Raw genomic sequence first — 16,969 nt, 5'->3', positions numbered from 1 at the left:
CAATAGTACAGACTGTGTATTAGCTTTGGTGAATTTTAAACATAATATGGAGGGATACAGTAGCACAGTTTTTATGTTACTCAACTAGCAATCCAGAAGCCTGGAGTCATGGGTTTACATCCTGCCAAGGTGACTGGGGAATTTATATTGAATTAGTTAATTTAAAAAATATATCAGTGAAAATTTTAGGAAGGGAACCTGCCATCCTTATTCAGTCTGGCCTATATATGACTCCAGACCCACAGCAATGTGGCTGACTCTTAACAGCACTCTGTAATGGCCTAGCAAGCCCACTCAGTTCTGTTCAAGACAAGGACAGTTAGGGTTAGGAAACAAATGCTAGCCTCATCAGTAATGTCCACATATATGGATTAAAAAAAAACACAACCGTGATTTTTGTCCCACACATGCACACCTTCCGGGAGAAAGACCAATGGAACTAAAATGACCCACTCTGACCTGGCTTGACCCAATTTGGACAGGTTTGCTCTGGTATTCCATTACCTTACTCAATCCATGGCCATAATTCTATCCGATTATATTGGGATTTTCGCCTGTAACTTAACCACTCACACTACCGGATTCACCTGGAACTATGATATGGCAGATTAGCATCAGGTCAAGGAAAACACCTGAGGGCAAATCTCCTGACATTAGCAACTAATTATAATACAGTGGCTGTAATTGGTTTGAGGCAATCCCTCAGGTGAAAGTTAATAATTTTGAACTCCGATTTTGTGGCATCATCGTGGCATTGACAGTAGAGTTCAGAACCTTCAGCCTACACTGTGCCTGAATACCACCCTTGTGCTGTCCACGAGGTAGATTGTCACTCCTGGCAATTTCCATGTGGTTTTTGTGACTGTCAAAATCTGACAAATTATCCTTGCTCTGGAACAATCTACTGACATTTTTTTGTCTTTTGCTGTGCAGTTTAGAGAGAACATTGCTGTCACTATTGGGAATGTACCACACAATCCAATAAATAGCCCATGCAGAACTGACATTCCCTTTCAGATGTGCGTGCATGGTGGTGCAGCAATCTCGAACGTACCACACACTGCAATAAATAGAGCGCACTCAACAGAGATCAGAAGGATAAAATACTGCGGATGCTGGAAATCTGAAACAAAAACAGAAAATGTTGCAAAGACTCAGCAAGTCTAACAGCATTAGTGGAGAGAGAACCAGAGTTAACGTTTTGAGTCTGTATGACCCTTCGAGAACATTAGAAGGAACGTTGGCTGACAGTAAAATTTATTTAAAGCATACAGACCTTTTTCAACAGGAATAAAAGAACAGGAAAATCCTGTTCCTATGATAGATCAGACACAAGTAGCTAAAATGAGGCAAAAAAAGTCAGAGAGGAGATGGAGATTTTTTTTTACCTCAGCGAGTTGTTGTGATCTAGAATGTATTGCCTTAAAGGGCTGGTGTAGATTCAATAGCAACTTCCAAAAGGAAATTAGATATACCTCAGGAGGAGAAAACAATTACAGTTCAATGGGGAAAGAGCAAGAGTGTGTTAAATTATTAGTTCCTTCAGAGAGCCAGCACTGGCACAATGGGCTGAATGGACACCTTCTGTGCTGCATGGAAATGCCCCAGTATGACTTTCTCTCGCTATTTGAGGCATTAAGAAAAAATACAGTTCAACTGTTCGATTAGGTTAACAGGGAGAGGAATTTGATGCAATTATACAATAATATCACTCCATAATTTCCTGTATAATACTAGAGGTGGCAACCCTTCTCTCGTCACAATATAACATCTGCTGAAAGGATATGTTGTGGGCAATGTGCTCAGAGATAGGATGTGTTTTGTCTTTATTCATTCATAGAATGTGAGCATTGCTGGCAAGGCCAGCATTTATTGCCCATCCCTAATTGCTCTTGAAGGTGGCGGTGAGCTGCCTGTTTGAACCACTTCAGTCGAAGTGGTGTGGGTGCAGTGCTATTTGTCTTTTCTGCAGCAGTTTGATACAACTGAGTGGCTTGCAAGGCCATTTCTGAGGACAGTTAAGATTCAGCCACGTTGCTGTTGGTCTGGAGTCACATGTAGGCCAGACCACATAAGAATGGCAGATTTTCTTCCTTGGAGGTCATTAGTGACACAGAAGGCTTTTTACAACAATCCATTAGTTTCTTGATCTTTATTAATGAGACTAACATTTAATTCTTTGGATTACTAGTCCAGTAACAGAACTAGCACCAGGAAAGTTAGTTGCAGTATAACCACAAAACTATCATCATTTGTCATTTTTTAAAAAAAAAAAATACCCATCTAGTTCAATAACGTCCTTTAGGGATGGAAATCTGATGGCCTTGTCCAGTCGGGCCTACATGTGACTCTAGACGCTCTGCAATGTGGTTGATTCTTAACTGCCCTTTGAAAAGGCCTAGCAAGCCATTCAGTTCCAGGGCAATTAGGGATGGGCAACAGCTGGCCTTGCCAGCAACACCCGCATCCTTATTTAGTCTTCTATATGGTTAGGTTACGGCAGTTAAATTATGGTCACTTAATTCTAGCCCTGGTTCTGCTATCCAAATTAGCACATTGCATTTAAAATGAATGAAATAATTCAGCTGAAGGAAACGAGACACTAGTGTTTTATTGGATAAAATTGGAACCCAAACGGGCCCAGACAGGTTTGCTCTGGTAACCAATTACCTGCGTCGCTCTGCAAGTTGTAGAGAATCAAGGCATTCGATGCAGCCCAATGGGATGTGAATTTTCAATAGCCCCACTTTCATTACCAGTTTTAGCTGGAGCGCTGATTTGACAGATTAGCGAGTCAGGTTACAAGCTAAAGGAAAATCTCCCACAGTCTTCAGCTGTCAAAGATGCAGGGCAGATGCTGGTTGGTAATTAAGTGCAGAATGAGGAACTGGTTTGGACAGTCCTCTCTGCACAAACATCTATAGAGGTCGAACTCATTCTTGGATAGCTACCTAAACCAGGTTCGTTACTTGGGGATGATGGTGAATTGGACAGAATTTACAATGTTTACTATGAATTCATTGTCCTAGCCAGCTGTGACCATCACTTTTTAACTTTATCCACAGTAGTCATTGTTGGTAGACAGGGAGACCCCTGCCAGTTCTGCTCATCATATAACCACACCATGGCATTCTGTCCTCTTAAAGCCCACAGTCACTCATTTCTCAGACTCCTCCCTGAAGTCTCTTTTGGGGGGCGAAATACGTTCTAGGCAGTACTGCAGAATGGACAACAATAGTTTGCCCATTTTACACCCATTGGATGATAAGAAAGACTTCCATTTATATCCTTCTCAGACATCTCAAAGCACTTGACAGACAATGAAGTTTTTTTTTAACAAAAACAAAAATACCTGGAAAAACTCAGCAGGTCTGACAGCATCTGCGGAGAGGGATACAGTTGACGTTTTGAGTCTGTATGACCCTTCATCAGAACTAAAAAATATAGAAATGAGATGAAATATAAGCTGGTAGAGGGGGGTGGGACAGGAGGAGTTCGATAGGGGGCCAGTGATAGGTAGAGGCCAAGAAGAGACTGCCAAAGATGTCATAGACAAAAGGATAAAGGGGTGTTGATGGTGGTGATATTATATAAAGGATATGCTAATAGGGACATTAAGGGTAGCAAACAGGACAACATGTCTGTCCTTGGCTTGCTGCATTGTTCCAGTGAAGCCCAACGCAAACTGGAGGAACAACACCTCATCTTCCGACTAGGGACTTTACAGCCTTCCGGACTGAATATTGAATTCAACAACTTTAGGTCGTGAGCTCCCTCCCCCATCCCCACCTCCTTTCTGTTTCCCCCTTCCTTTTTTTTTCCAATAAATTATAAAGATTTTCCTTTTCCCACCTATTTCCATTATATAAAAAAAAACCCCACTAGAGCTATACCTTGAGTGCCCTACCATCCATTCTTAATTAGCACATTCGTTTAGATAATATCACCAACTTTAACTTTAACACCTATGTGTTCTATTGTACTATTGTCGTTGACATCTTTTGATGATCTGCTTCTATCACTGCTTGTTTGTCCCTACAACCACACCCCCCCCCCTCCACCTCTCTGTCTCTCTATCTCTCCGCCCCCCACACCTTAAACCAGCTTATATTTCAGCTCTTTCCTGGACTCGAACTCAAGTTCTGTCGAAGGGTCATGAGGACTCGAAACGTCAACTCTTTTCTTCTCCGCCGATGCTGCCAGACCTGCTGAGTTTTTCCAGGTAATTCTGTTTTTGTTCAAGCTTGTGGCAGATGGCCCTAGTGGGGTGGGGTGGGGGGAAGGGGTTAAAATGGGCTAAAAGGTGGAGATAAAACGATAGATCGAAATAAATTTAAAAATAGGTGGGAAAAGAAGAATATATTTTAAAATATATAAATAATTGGAAAAAGGGGTATCGGAAAGGGGGTGGGGATGGAGGAGAGAGTTAATGATCTGAAGTTGTTGAACTCAATATTAAGTCCAGAAGGCTGTAAAGTGCCTAGTCAGAAGATGAGGTGCTGTTCCTCCAGTTTGCGTTGAGCTTCACTGGAACATTGCAGCAGGCCAAGGACAGACATGTGAGCATGAGAGCAGGGTGGTGTGTTGAAATGGCAAGCGACAGGGAAGTCTGGGTCATGGTTGTGGACAGATCGGTGGTGTTCCACAAAGCGGTCACCCAGTCTGCGTTTGGTCTCTCCAATGTAGAGGAAACCGCATTGGGAGCAGCGAATACAGTAGACTAAATTAAGGGAAGTGCAAGTGAAATGCTGCTTCACTTGAAAGGAGTGTTTGGTCCCTTGGACGGTGAGGAGGTGGGGAGTAAAGGGGCAGGTGTTGCACCTTCTGTGGTTGCATGGGAAGGTGCCATGGGAGGGGGTTGAGGTGTAGGGGGTGATGGAGGGGTGGACCAGGGTGTCTCGGAGGCAACGATCCCTGTGGAAAGCGGGGGTGAAGGGAAGATGTGTTTGGTAGTGGCATCATGCTAGAGTTGGCGGAAATGGCAGAGGATGGTCCTTTGAATGCGGAGGCTGGTGGGGTGATAAGTGAGGACAAGGGGGACCCTTATCATGTTTCTGGGAGGGAGGAGAAGGCATGAGGGCGGATGCGCGGGAGATGGGTCAGACACGGTTGAGGGCCCTGTCAACCACCATGGGTGGAAAACCTCGGTTAAGGAAGAAGGAGGACATGTCAGGGGAACTGCTTTGGAAAGTGGCATCATCAGAACAGAAGCAAAGGAACTGAGAGAACGGGATGGAGTCCTTACAAGAAGTGAGGTGTGAGGAGCTGTAGTCGAGGTAGCTGAGGGAGTCAGTAGGCTTGTAATGGATATTGGTGGACAGTCTATCACAAGAAATAGAGACAGTGAGGTCAAGGAAGGGAAGGGAAGTGTCAGTGATGGAACATGTGAAAATGATGGAGGGGTGGAAATTGGAAGCAAAATTAATAAATTTTTCTAGGTCCAGATGAGAGAATGAAGAGGCACTGAAGTAATCATCGATGTACTGGAGAAAGAGTTGTGGGAGGGGGCCAGAGTAGGACTGGAACAAGGTATGTTCCACATACCCCATAAAGAGACAGGCATAGCTGGGACCCATGCGGGTACGCATAGCCACACCTTTTATTTGGAGGAAGTGAAAGGAGTTAAAGGAGAAATTGTTCAGTGAGACGGAGGAAAGTAGTGGTGGATGGGGATTGTTCGGGCCTCTGTTTGAGAAGAAGCAGAGAGCCACCAGACCATCCCCGTGGGGAATGGAGAAGTAGAGGGATTGGACGTCCAAGGTGAAGAGGAAGCAGTTGGGGCCAGGGAACTGGAAATTGTTGATATGATGTAGGGCGTGAGAGGAATCGCCGATGTAGGTGGGAAGGGACTGGACAAGGGGAGAGAGAATGGAGTCAAGATAGCAAGAAATGAGTTCCATGGGGCAGGAACAGGCTGACACGATCGGTCTGCCGGGACAGTCCTGTTTGTAGATTTTGGGTAGGAGGTAGAAGCGTGGCCTTCCAAGGTTGGGCGACTATGAAGTTGGAAGCTGTGGAGGGAAGATCTCCAGAGGAGATGAGGTCCGTGACAGTCCTGGAAACAATGGCTTGATGTTCAGTGGTGGGGTCAAAGTTTTTTTTTTGGAAATGTAGTCACTTTTGTAATGTGCGAAACATGGCAGGCCATTTATACAAAGACCCCAGTGTGATGATGACCAGATAATCTGTTTTTGTGATGTTGATTGGGGGAGAAATATTGGCCAGGACACCGAGAATAACTTCCCCTATTCTTCTTTGAAATAGTGCATCCTATCCCTAGAGCTTTACAGTCCTGTCAACTGCTAAGTTTAGTGGTTGGCACAAAAGCTTATTGGTGCTACAAAATCCTTTAGAATGTTCATGGACTAAGCAGTCCCTTTTACTGTTCTTAGACAGGTACGGTGGTACTTTTAGGCTTTTAATATATCTGTTAGTAGATGTTGATAAAATGTTTCCCCTACAATTATTTCTTAATTTTAGGTTTAAAGCCTCACTTGGAAGTTGGCACTTCCAACAGTGCAGTATTCCCTCAGTATTGCATTGGAGTGGCAGCCTTGATTTTTGTGCTCAGTTCCTGGAATGGGGCTTGAATCTGGAGCCTTGTGACTCAGAGGTGCGAGTGCTATCAACTGAGCCGCAGCTGACACCATAGAAATAACAAGTGGACTGTAAAACAGGGTACCGATTCGCTTTCACCAGTTCGGTTCTTTGTACTGGAAAGAATATCACCTCTTCTATGTCTTCACCACCCTCTTTTTTTAAAAGCCTCCTCAAGTGCCATCTTTTTGAACAAGCTTTCAGACAGCTCTCCTTGTCTCACTCTAGCTCAGAGTCCATTTCCCTCAAACCTATCAGTGGAGATTGGGATGTCTGAATGGTGTAAAAATGTGTCATAAAAGTGAGAGTTATTGCTGTTATAACCCTTGATTTGGGAGGACTGGCTTAAAAAACTGTGCTTACCAAAAAAAGTTGAATAAGTCTCCATGCATATTCAAGCATTGTGTGCACACTGCACCAACGTGTGTACATGATGTCACATCTTGAATATATACCTCCTTATTTACTGCATAAATCAAGGACAAAAGGAGCAAGCAATTGTGTACAGTTCTTTTGCTGCTATTTCATCTTTTATAAACATTAACGTTTGCTTTGTTCCAGTTTTTTCTGGGATGCCATTCAAATGGATCCATGCGATTAACTTGTAGCAAATGAAGCATGGCCCAGCTCTAACCAGAAATTTGCAATATAAATTGGGATGTTGTATTAAAACTTGAGTAAAATACTGAAGCTAAAGGGAATAAACAATGCAGAAAACTTGGCAGAATTCAGGCCTGAACCAGCTCAGACAAGCCCCCAAGACCCACATCAATCTGTAGGATGAGAGTAAGTTTGCAACAGCAGCAAAGATTGTAATCGTACTGTTTGGAATGTTTGTGTGATCCCACTAGGGCCAATCAGTTCATCACTTGTAGCAATACCACTTACAGTGCCAGTTTCATCTGGAACTATGACATGGCAAATTAGACACAGATAATTCTAAATATCTGAGATGCATTTCCCTAGCTTAGACTTCAGTGTCAACCAACATTCAAGGCAGCCACCAGACAGACAGTGAAGTGCAAGGTACCAGGATAAAAGTGGCTAAATGCTTCTGTGTTCATTACCTCTCTGTCCTTGAGGTGTAGCTTTTAAACGTTGAGGCTGATTTAGGTCTCGGAAGGTTGTTGGACTAGAGGAGGTACAGGGTTAAGGAAAACTGATACAGTTAATTATCATTAAATTAGAGAAATATTCACAGTTCTATTTCAATGACTGAATTTAAGACTCAGTGGCATCATAGGGTCCTATTGTCTACTTGTAGCTGAGGAAGATAAATTGAAGGAGGCATTTGGAGAATTGGGTCTGATTTGGAGAGAGAGGAGTCTGGGAAGGGTGTAAAAGCTTCTGCTCAGGGAGGGAGTTTTAAACAAGTCAATATTCCATACAGACCAGGAAGATCCCAGATCTGACCCAGTACAACAACAACTTGCATTTATATAGTGCTTTTATCATGTTCCAAGGCACTTCACAGGAGCATTAGAAAACACAATTTGACACACAACCATATAAGAAGCTATTTGGACAGGTGTTCAAAAGTTTAGACAAATAAATAAACCTAAAGCAGCATTTTAAATGAGGAGGCAGAGAGTCTGAGGGGTTTAGGAAGGGAATTCCAGATTGTTGTTGTTATTATACAGCAGTTGGTAAAGGCTGAGTTATAAAAAATCCAAGAGGGAAACTTTAAACAACTGTCATAACCTATATTTTCAATTGGTATGCTTGAGGTGCAGCTCTGAATTCAGACCTCCAGAGGTTTTGATATTAATTAAATTAAACATTTATTCATTGAACAACAAATTAAACACATATACGTGTCCTCAAATTGCTACCATAATAAGTTTTAAACAAATCCCCAAATTAATCACGCCCAGGTAATCTTCCCCAAGGCAACAATAACCCCTAGACCTAAACCAACACTAGGGAAAGCGCATTTTATCTTATGAATTCAAAATGAGGTTCCTTTAACTTTGGTTCATTTGCACAGTTGTAGGCTTACAGGCAGCATGCCTCTGATTCACACACACAACTCTTTTCTGTATAATCCCAGCCTTCCCTTTGAATGCAAATTCTCGTTGTATCACCAGGCCCTTTGAACTCCATCTCTTCTAACAATAAGCCCCTTTCATGTCCCAATTTTATTTGTAATATTGCTTAATGTCTCCTAACTGGGTACAAGATTTCACCCCTAGTCTTTGAATGGTTTATTCAACAAAATGTAAATGTACTCTTTACCTACTCTTTGCTGTTTAATATCTCAAAACTACTATACATCAAAGCACCCAGACTAGCTGGTTTTAATCCAATTAAGACACACACTCTCACTCCCACAGACACAGACCCTACTACAAGTCCAATTTAAAATAATTTCCAATAACATTATATACATTAATATCTTCATGACAGTCATGCCTAGGTAGCTAACATGAAGCTGGTGATGTCATTCCACACCCATTAAAATCCTGGAGATTACATAACCTTGGTAGTCAAATTCTACAGTCCTCTTAAAGCAAAATGGATGAATTGCTACTTTATCCCCTGTTCCAATTCTTTCAATTCTTCATGTCTTTCAACCCAACATGTTGCCTTTGATCACTCTATTTTTGGTCTTTCCTGGATCACTAAGTTTTTGACCTTCATCTCCACTGATATCAGTTAGGGCCCCACATCTTCTGCATGGGCCTAAAGAAGCTTATTTTCCTTTTCCCTCAGTTCCCTTCAACAGCTCTTAATTCTGTGTGAAGCCCAAGTCTGTCCAAGTATTAAAAATTGCTCCCAAATCTGGGGAGGTGCTTCCACAAACCCCCTCACACTTGACAACAGAAATGCACGATGGTGGGCATTGCCACTGTGGTGAGGGGAGCGGGCCCTCTGTAAGCCTTGAAGTGCCTATACAGAAGGGTCCCCCCAACCCTCAGAACCTGCTGGGAAGCTTGCAGCGGCAGGCCCTTAATTAACCACTTATGTGGCGCAATTGGCCACTAGGTAGGGTGACCTAGCCACCAACAGTCCCGCCACCAACATGATAGCAGGAAGATGTCAGGCTCCCCTCCTCACACCAACCCCTGCCACTTTGGGCACAGGCTGGGAGGCAGGAGGGTTGACGATCAGCCCAGAATATTACATCTAGGGTCAATGTGTTTATTTAACATCTTCACATGGCTTTGTGGCTCACCTTATCGGAATGTGTGCCGAAGGTGAAAGTTCTGGGTGGAGGCAACTTAAAGTCTCAACAGCCCTGCACAAGACTGTGTAGCATATGCAATATGTGTGGCTGCAATTTATTGTCCTGGCATTTCTCACTAATCAAACTATTGCGTGGCGTTTATTGCTTTTTGCCAGGAGCTACTTTGTGTGACCTTTCTCTAATCTTCACAAGAACTGCAAGGTAAAACCGTCTTTGTGGAGAGAAGGTGGATTTTTGTCCATTTGATAGGAGCCACATGCTGTGTCATAAGCCAAACGTGGGTTGTTAATCTTTTTCTTGCCAGTAACAACTTTTACTGATACAGCACCTTTGTCCCTCCCTCCACTTTTCCAGAGGGCGACAATAAAAAAGATTTATAAAAACAATTATGCACCTGGCACTCTCGAGTTTTTAGCCCTCTGACTTGAAGGAGGATAATTTGTTTTTGAGGAATAGCAGGGGTGGGTGTTAGTGGGGAAAATTACCCCCCCCACCCCGTTCAGGGGTAGGTGGTTGCGAAAAGTGCGGGAACAGGTGCGCCGCCATTTTACGTGGGCGGTCCAATTAAGGCCCGCCCAGCATGATGTCCACCTGGAGGCGCTATGCACTCCCTGTGTGGGGGTGAGGGGGGGGGGTTGGAAATCCTCTCAGCCGGAGTGCGCATGCACTGACCTCCCTGAGGCTAATTGCTGCCTCGGAGATCGGCTCCGAATTAAAATTTGCAATACAAATGATAGAAAAATTTCCCTGACACAGTCACATGAGTTGGGGCATGTCCATAACTTTTATTGAAAGCTTTATTAAAAATTTTTAAATACCCTCATGAAACCTCATTCCGCCCGTGGATGAGGTTTCGTGCTTTTTCTGAAGCCCGCCAGTGCTCCCGGCCTACGCGCCAGCCTTAAGGTTGGACGGGCAGGTCCATTAATGATTTTAATAAGTCCCTCAATAGGCCGAGCTGACTTGGCTGTGCCCCCGCTGACCTTAGAATGGAAATGACGCGGGGTGACGTCGGAAGTTCCACCCGACATCATCCTGCGTCATTTTACTCATTGGCGAGCAGGCCCCACCCTCGCTCGCTGACCGGAAGATCCTGCCCGGTGAGTAAATTGATGGAAACTGGGTCGCAAAAGGTAAAGGGGAGGCAGTGGCATAGTGCTATTATCACTGGATGAGTTTTCCAGAGACCCAGGGTAATGCCCTGGAGACCTGGATTCAAATCCCACCACAGCAGATGGTGAAATTTGAATTTGATTAAAAAAATATGGAATTAAAAGTCTGATGACCACGAAACCATTGCCAATTGTTAAAAACTTACCGGGTTCGCTAATGCCCTTTAGGGAAGGAAATATGCTATCCTTAACAAAAACAGAATTACCTGGAAAAACTCAGCAGGCCTGGCAGCATCGGCAGAGAAGAAAAGAGTTGACGTTTCGAGTCCTCATGACCCTTTTATGCTATCCTTGCCTGGTCTGGTCTACATGTGACTCCAGACCAAGTAAGGAGTGGGAGTAATTGCTGGGAGTTGGCTCTTAAATGAACAAGAGCAATCGGGGAGGGGCAATAAATGTTGGCCTAGCCAGCGATGCCCACATCCCATGAACAAATGAAAAAAGACAGCTCAGTAAGTCAATGGTTAGCGTGAAGGTGCTGTTAATGCTAGAGGCCAATAGAAAATCTCAGAATGGAGATTGATTGATAGATTTTTATTAGGCAGGGGTATTAAGGATTTTGGAACCAAGGCAGGTGGATGGAGATCGAATTGAATGGCAGAACAGACCCAAGAGACTGAATAGACTCCCATTCCTTCCTAGGTGTTGTGATGGTTTAAGCACAGGGACATGAGTTTGAGTGATCTGAAGAGGTTGGGAAAGGATTTTTCTGTATGGGCAGATGGTGACGATAACGTGGTTTGCAGAAAATGAGGGGGACATAGTTGTTAAGGGAGACGAACAAGGGATCATAGATGTCTGTCTCAGTGATCAAGACCTTGGGAATAGACAGGTCTATGAGATAAGGTGAGATCAAGTGGAACTGTGTATCTGTGAGAACAGTAAAGCAAAGAAGTTGGAGACAGGTGTTACTTGGAGAGTTTAGTTGTATGTGAAGTTTGTTGAGTTTTAAGGTGGTACCTGCTACAGAGGTTAAAGGAGGAGATCATGTGAGGATGTACGGGGCACTGGGGAGGGTGGGATATGACCAGAACTTTATGTGGGAGACAGGAGGGCTGGAGAAATGTGAACTTCAAGGAGGAGAATGTGCCAGAGGATTAGAGACAGCAAGAGAAGCCTGCTGTTCTTCGGATCAGTATTCTTTCCACATTAAAACTGCTCGTTCATCTCAATTATATATTAATGGATCTTGATGTTTACATAATGGTTATTGTATATTTCCTACATAACAACAGTGACTGTGATTCAAAAAGTAATTCATTGGAAAGCGGAATCACTTTAGATGACCTGAGATATGATCAGGTGCCATATAAATACAGGTACATTGTCTCTGTTATCCATTTTCAATGTTCTCCCCTTAGATTTCTAAATGTCTTACATGCATTTCAAATGTACATGAGAAACAACAGTGTATTGTGAATGAGGTACTTGAGGGCAGACCTATTGATCACACTATTTTTTGCATCCAATAATATTATCTGCCTTAGGTGCTTATTAAATATTTAATTTCACAGCAACCAATCTTCCTTCCCAAAGACACAATATATCAAATAAATTAGCCATTTGTGTTGTTTGCACAGATTCTTTCGGAATTCCACCTAATAAGTTTGACCCACAGAGCAAAAAAGAAGGGCCTTTTACACCCCCAAGACATCCCAAAGCACTTCAGAGTCCATTCATTGCTTTTGAAGTTGTTTCACTGTTGTTTCAGTAGCCAATTGATGCATAGTAAGATCACATAAACAGCAAATGGGATGAATGGCAAGTCAATCTGTTTCAGTGGTGCTGGTTAAATCTGTTCTGACTTGTTCTTAAAATTGAGATATCAAGATGAAGGGACAGCAAGGCCCCCAGTCCAAGGACACCATCACGTTGAGCAGAGTAAAAGGGAAGGCAACTTTGAGGAAGTGATATAAGGTGAACCATAGAAAAGTTACAGCACAGGAGGCCACCATTCGGCCCATCTTGTCCACGCCAGCCCGAGGACACCGAGGTGCCCTTTCTAATCCCATCTTCCTGCACCCGGCCCAGCTCAGTTTTAAAAACTTTGAAGATTAGGCAGTGCAAGTCCTTCCTGGATGCACGAGTGCTCATGGGGGCTGGTCTAAAAATGCCTGCAGTGTTTAAAATGCTTTTGTTGTGTGAACTACTTCATTGTTAAAGAGACACTCTTCAGAAAAGAATATTGACGCAGCTGGCTTGTCTTCCAAGCAAATCTGACAGTGGGGCCAATGGCATCATTACGTCCTGTGGTCGGCTGCTGTGGGTTTGAAATTGGTAGGCTTCAACAGATATTGGGGGTAATTTCTGGAGTGTGTTCTCCCAGCAATGAAGCAGCACCCAAGAGCTGCTCTCTTTCTATCCGATTAATTTAACCGTGCAGTTTTCCCCATTACCGCCTGGATGAGGATCCTCAGTCTCTCATCCCTCACGAAGAGCTGGGGAGTTCTCCCTGATGTCCTAACAAATATTTATCCCACAATCAATAGCACAGAAAGAAAAAAACAGATTATCTGGCAATTGCTGCTTGTGGGATCTTGCTGTGTGTAAATTGGCTGCCAACGTTTCCTACATTGCAACAGCAACAACACTTCCAAAAAGTACTTCATTGGCTGTAAAGCACTTTGGGATATCCTGAGGCTGTGAAAGGTTCTATACAAATCCAAGTCTTTCTTTTAAGTTGACCAGCCATGAATTTGTGTCCAACGTTGTCAAGAGGAAGAACACTTTCTTGACTCTTCTCCCTGTCCGTCATAGATTTTTCATGTAGGGATCCTCAGAACTTCAGTGAGCTCAGGAGCGGCTCTGAGACACTATTTATGTTGCCCTTTTCACAATCTCAGGATTTCTCAAAGTCAATGGGAGCAATTTTAATCTAACTTGTCCAGTTGGGAGCTGACAAGATCAGGTGCAACACTGGTTTTACACCATTCCCAGATTTAATCTTTTCTTGAAACCTGTTTTAAATTAATTGTACAATGTGAAGATTGATTCCCTCTATTCCTGTACACTTTAAAAAAAAAATTCTGCAAACCTAACGTGGTTTTCCTTCAGCTAGCTGATAATCACCTTTCACCTGTAAGGATAGTGGAGCCTCAAAGGATTGTATCAATATTGACAGTGTCTCCGGTGACTCTGTTAATAATTACAGGGATCCTACACACACAGGAAGGTTTGGAAAATGATTATTTCTGGGATTTATCCAAGTTTTGTACCAGTCTGGAAAATTCCAGAAAAGTACTTTTTTTTAAATAAAAAGAAAATGCCACTATCCCGCTTATCTTAATGGAAGTGCAGAGTCTGTAGTCCTGTGACAAATTTGCAGGGTGAAGTGATACTGCGACATGTTAAGTATTCATCGGAACAATAGTAAGCCGTTTGGCCCCTCAAACCTGTTCCACTGCCATTCAATTAATTAACGGCTGATCTCTATCTTAACTCCATCAACCTGCCTTGTCTCCACATTTTTTAATATCCATGTCTAGCAAAAATCTATGAATTTCAGATTTAAAATTAATAGTGGAACTTTTTGTGGGACACATCTACCACCCTTTGCATAAAGAAGTTTTTCCTAACTTCTCTCCCAAATGGCTTGGCTCTGATGTCCTGGACTCCCCTACGGGAAACAAGTTTTTCTCTGTCTACCCTATCAATTCCCTTCAAAATCCTGGAAACCTCAATCAAATCAACTCTTAACCTTCAATATCGCAGGGAATACAAGCCTAGTTCACATAATGTCGCACAATTTAACCCTTGGAGCCCTGGTAATATTCTGGTGACTCTGCACTGCACTCTTTTTTCAAGATTAAGATATTCCTTGTAAGGTGTGGTGCTCAGGAGTGTACACAATGCTCAAGATATGGTCTAACCAGGGCTTTGTACAGTTTAGCTAAACTTCCCTTTATATTCTGGCCCTCTATTTATGAAAGCTAGCATTCCATTAGTCTCTTTGGTTATTTTTGTAGTTGACTAAATTTTAGTGATATCTGTACCTGGACCTAGGCTTTGGAACATAGGAGCAGGAGTAGGCCATTCAGCCCTTCCAGCCTACTCCACCATTCAATAAGATCATGGCTGATCTGGTTGTGGTCTCAGCTCCACTTTCCTGTCTGCCCCCATAACCCTCGACTCCCTTGCCTAACAAAAAGTATGTTTACCTCGGCCTTGAATAAATTCAAAGACCCAGCCTCCGTTATTTTCTGGGTAAGAGAATTCCACACACCAATGAACCTTTGGGAGAAAAAGTTTCTCCTCATCTGTGTTTTAAATGGGTTATTTTTATTTACTTTTATTACTCTTTTATTTTTAAACTAGTTTCAGTCTCCCCCTCAAGAGGAAACATCCTCCTGGTATCCACCCTATCAGTCCCCCTTAGGATCTTATATGTTTCGGTGAAATCACCTCTCATTCTTCTAAACTCCAATGCGTATAGGCCTAACCTGTTCAACCTTTCTTCATAAACAACCCCTTTATTCCCAGGAATAAGTCCAGTGAATCTTCTCTAGGCTGCTTCTAAAGCAATTATATAATTTTTTAAATAAGGTGTGCAAAGCTGCACACACTATTCCAGATGTGGCTTCACCAAGACCCTGTACAGCTGTGGTAAAACTTCCTTACTTTTATATTCTTCTTTCAATAAACACCAACATTCCATTTGCCCGCATACCAACTTTGCGATTCATGTACTGGGACAAATAAATCCCTCTGTACCACCGAGTTCTGCAATCTTTCTCCATTTAAATAATGTGCTGTTTTTCTATTCTTCCTGCCAAAGTGAACAAGTTCACATTTACCCACATTATACTCCATCTGCCAAAATTTTACCCACTAATATATCCCTTTGCAAACTCTCTACTTCCTCTTGACAACTTACTTTTCTACCTATCTTGTCGTCATCAGCAAATTTAGTTACCATACATTTGGTCCCCTCATTCAAGGGCTTCCACTGCCCCTAGCTTTGCACCACTACTCAGATCTACCTTTCTTTTTTGGTCAAAAATGGATGACCTCACATTTACCTGCATTGAAATCCATCAACCACCGTCAATCACTTAATCTGTCAATGTCTCTTTGTAGTTTTATACACCTGTCTATACCACTTGCTACAACATTAATCTTTCTGTCTTTAGCAAATAGGAGACAAAGCTACTGATACCAAAGGCATTAGGAATGTTGCAGGATTCAATTTCACCCCTTGGAGGGAGATCTGGAGAGCGCTCCCTCTGTTGTGTAGCTGTGTCTTCTGCAATTGCATGCACAGTTGAAACTTGTAGCATTTATACCGTATTTGTGCAATCTTGGCGCTTTAAGCAGCCAATAGGTAGCAGCTAGTATACTGTCATGAAAAGAAAACCATCTTTTACACAGAAGCTTATAAAACATCGTCACCCTCGAACATTCATTCTGCTTCTCTATCCACAGGCGTTGTTGAGTTTTCCAGTATTTCCTGTTTTGATTTCAGATTTCCAGCAACTGCAGTATTTTGCTTTGGTTCTAAAATTGCAGTGTTACTTTCAAAGGGAGTTTTGCTATCTGGGCCATCTTTCCTTTAAGAAGGATGATTAATTAAGAGTCTCAATTAACTTCATCCTGGTCTACGATTTGCAACAAATTCCTCCTCAAACTTACTGGGAGCGTTACTGAGACAGAATAATGCAGAGCTCACTTAGGGAGGCTGTTGAAATGCAAATGTTGTTGGCAAATTTTTATTTTGCTTGAAAAGGGAGAAGGTCCGTGTGCCATTTTTGTCACAATAGTTGTCATTTAAAAAAATTTGTACTTGGTGTGAGCACCCCTCCCTTCTAAGGCCAGCGATTATTCCTCTTCCCTCAATGACCTTGAGAATGTGGTTTTGAGTCGCCTTCTTGAGCTGATCAGTCCACCTAGTGCCATACGAGAGGGTATTCCCAGTTTTTGACCCAGCAACATTGAAGGAATGGTGATGTGGTTCCAAATCAGGATGGTGTGTGAATTAGGAGGGAACCTGCGGTGGTGGTGTTCCCCATGTGCCTGC

At 42.8% G+C, this 16,969-nt stretch overlaps 1 protein-coding gene across 3 annotated transcripts in view; it reads right to left on the bottom strand.

The window, feature by feature from the left end:
- The window catches only part of LOC121288519 (RING finger protein 223), a 90,745-nt gene that overhangs the window by 16,180 nt on the left and 57,596 nt on the right, over nt 1–16,969 (bottom strand). The window lies entirely within an intron of this gene.

Source organism: Carcharodon carcharias, chromosome 15 (genome assembly GCF_017639515.1).
Source record: "Carcharodon carcharias isolate sCarCar2 chromosome 15, sCarCar2.pri, whole genome shotgun sequence".
Lineage (NCBI taxonomy): Eukaryota > Metazoa > Chordata > Chondrichthyes > Lamniformes > Lamnidae > Carcharodon > Carcharodon carcharias.
Note: the sequence above shows the minus strand (reverse complement) of the source record. Positions and strands in the feature narration are given on the sequence as shown.